A 3,144-nucleotide genomic window follows, 5' to 3' on the forward strand; every position below is an offset into this window, starting at 1 on the left:
GCCTCTCCTGACCAGATGTGCCTTATCATATCTTCTTTTAAATCAGTTATTGCTACCACCAAAGACGCAGTCAGCTTCAGCCCAGTGGTTAGTTTGCTCATTCATCTAACAGTCTTTCTTGAGCCCTCTGTGTGCCAGGGCTCCAGGGGATATAAAGATGAATCACAAACAAGTCTGCACTTAAGAAGCTCGTGGCTGGGCAAGAGGAGACAGACATGGAAACAAGCATGTGCAGTAGAGTTTTGGGGGTTTTGATAGGTTTAGAAGCCTGTTTAGAAGCTGATGGAAGTGAACATGGAAGAGTGCTCAAACCCACTTGGGGGTGGGGAGAAGGTAAGAGAAAATTCACACGGATGGCGACCCTTGGATTAAGTATTGAGAAATGAGTCAGGGTGAGCAAGGGATGGAGTGCGCATGCCAGGCCGGAGCAGTGAGAGCAAAAACAAAAAGGCATGGCATAGCCCCGGGAGTTCTAGGGACTGCAGATGCCCAGAGCTGAGAGGCTACATGCAGTGGGGAAGTCACATGCCAGGCCACGGGCCAGGGCCACCCCACAGGAGTTGGGAAATCAGTGATGGCAGAGAAAAATAAATTTCTTTTTAATAACTCCTGCAAAACCGACTCTGCTTATAGTGTTTTTCTGGTGCAGTAAACATTGGCGGGCCTTAAAAAACTAAACTATTTTGTTTTTATTACTTTTAAAGGCAATATCAATGTCAATAAAAGCTACTTTGAATGGTATGCAATTAAGTTCCCCTCAAAAACTGGATTTAATAACCTTGACCTGCATTTACTTGCAAGNCAAACTAACTGAGATGAGTGAAGGAGAAACTGAAGCCTAGAGGGAACCTTGGTGTTCAGGCTGCGTTCCCAGATCAATTGTATCAGGAATTCTGGGGCTGCAACCCTGGCATCAGAATTTTTCAAAGTTCCCGAGGGGATGTCAGCTAAGCCCTTGCATCACCCGTCCCTGTGTGTCTCTGTTTCCAAGGAGGGCAGGCTGACTCCTGCAGGGAGGATAGGACACAAGCTCACAGGAGGCGCTAGAGGCTCTGCAGCTTTAAGAACTGGGGCTGGCTGCCTGCCAAGGAGGCCACCCGCCATTGTACAGGCCACGTGAGCACAGGCTGCAGAGCAAGGCGGCGACAGTCAGCACTGGGGCTGGCCTGGGCCTGCAGAACAAGCCGGTGGCGCAGGCGAGCCAGAGAAAGAGGACCTTTATGCCTTTCGGAGGGAAACACACACTCTGCAGGGCAGTGGAAACAAAGAGAAGAACTGTTTGTAGCCCTAATCCAGACGTCCCAGACAAACAGTAAGTCAGGAGGGCATGGAACACATCACAGACCTACCCCCCACCAGCTCCCACCAGGTGACATCCACACGCTCCATCCACCTGAGGAGCCACAAGCCTGCAGAGAGCCAGCTCAGGAGCTGGTAGGGCACAATTAGCAGGACAGAAAATGCCCTGAAATTCTCCAAGTGGGGAACAGGGAGCCCCTGTTTCTCTCTCTGAAAAGTTGGAGCTCAGTTCTTGACAGGTAGCACTTGATAACTGACAACACCTCAGGTGTGGATAGTGCTTCTCCTCTCAGTCCTCACACATGCATGAACCTTGTGGTCTATGTCATTGCCCCCACAAAACCCCCAAGGTCATGTGAAGGCAAAGAAAACAAAACTGAAACCTATCAGGGGTATCTGTCAGCTTCTGGGCCAGAAGCTGGCCAGGGATGATGTGATGAAGCTAATGACCAAAAAAGGAGATGGCAGTGGGGGTGAAGGGACTCCAGGCTGGGAAGACACAGGGGCAGTCAGCTGGTGAAAGTTTCCTGGGCACCCAAAGGCACAAGCAGGGACCTTTGAGGAAAGGGGAGGTGAGGCAGCAACCAGGCCATCGCCTCCACCTTGGCTGGAGGTAGAGCTCTGTAAATCTGCTTCAAGGCTTTCTCCAGACCAGCAGTCTGCTATCCTCCGTCTCCACTGCGGGGCCAGGACCAGCATGGTGCAGGGGACTCGCAGCCTTTTGCTTCTTTCTTACTCTTCACCACCAAACGCGAAAGGCAAAGCCACGTGACTTTTGGGTGTCTCCTCTCTAGCCTCATCCGTGCCTCCCTGCCCCCTCCTCATTACAGACCCTGGAGAGCTAACTGTAATCACCTTACTTCATGAGAACACAGGCAGAAATTATGTGTCGGGGGCAGGGAGCAGGTTGAGATGATGTAGGCAGAAAGAAGAACACTGGCATTAATTGGCACACAAAGGAGGGAAGCTATTTTGTGTCTTCAAGATAACTGGGTCCAAGCTACAAGGAAAGGGAGGAGAGGTCAGAGAGTAGAAAGCAAAGAGAAAGCTGGCTTCCCCAGAGGGGTGGAGTTAAGGTGAGGAAGAAGGAAGCGCTAGGTGGCCTGGGGTGAGGCAGGGCAGGGCAGGGCAGGGCAGGGTGGGGTGAGCTCAGAGAAAGCTCCACTGCGGCTTGTACATAATCATGATGAAGCATCTGAAAGAGTCAGATGTGACTTCCGGCAGGAGATCCACCGGTGGCCCTTGACATGTTTTATTTCTCAATTTGAGCATTCTTAGAAAATGGGGAAACTCCACATGTGACTCTGAAAGGTCTGGCAACACCAGGCTCACATCACAGCAGGGCAGAGAAATCTGAAGCTCCCATTCACCAAAGTCCCCGCGCACTGTCGCATTCTGTCTTCCCCATCCCACTCCCCAACTTCTGTACCTGCCTGGTTCCCAGAGACATTGCAGATAGAGACTACTCCTGCCCTTGATAATAATGCTTCTCTTCTATTGAGTGTGTGTGTGTGTGTGTGTGTGTGTGTGTGTGTGTACCTGTGTGTGTGTCCCTATGTGTGTACACATGTGCACCCCAGAAACACAGGTATGCTCTCTTTCAATTAATTTCAATTAACCTCTCCCTTTTTCAGTTGAGGATGACAGATGCCCAAAACCAAACGTACTCCTCTCCTTAACAGATGTCACCAGCCTTTCCAGGCGATCTTCCAAATTGCTCGATGGTATTCGCATTTTTTAAAAAACTGAGTGCATTTTGTTATTTTGGCTGTAAGGATTTCCCAGCGTTCCTTAAGGCAATGTTTCATTTATGCCACACTTTAGAGCTTTCAAAGCATTTCTTAA

The 3,144-nt window shown here is 50.1% G+C and overlaps 1 protein-coding gene across 3 annotated transcripts in view; it reads left to right on the forward strand.

The window, feature by feature from the left end:
- Positions 1-1,126: 1,126 nt before the first annotated feature.
- Positions 1,127-3,144, forward strand: part of DGLUCY (D-glutamate cyclase) — a 63,111-nt gene continuing 61,093 nt past the window's right edge. For all 3 annotated transcript variants that reach the window (XM_019642366.1, XM_019642367.1, XM_019642365.1), the window contains exon 1: positions 1,127-1,312. The gene's annotated coding sequence lies outside the window, so the exon portion shown is untranslated. The remainder of the gene's footprint in view (positions 1,313-3,144) is intronic.

This window comes from Hipposideros armiger, unplaced genomic scaffold (assembly GCF_001890085.2).
Source record: "Hipposideros armiger isolate ML-2016 unplaced genomic scaffold, ASM189008v1 scaffold_67, whole genome shotgun sequence".
Lineage (NCBI taxonomy): Eukaryota > Metazoa > Chordata > Mammalia > Chiroptera > Hipposideridae > Hipposideros > Hipposideros armiger.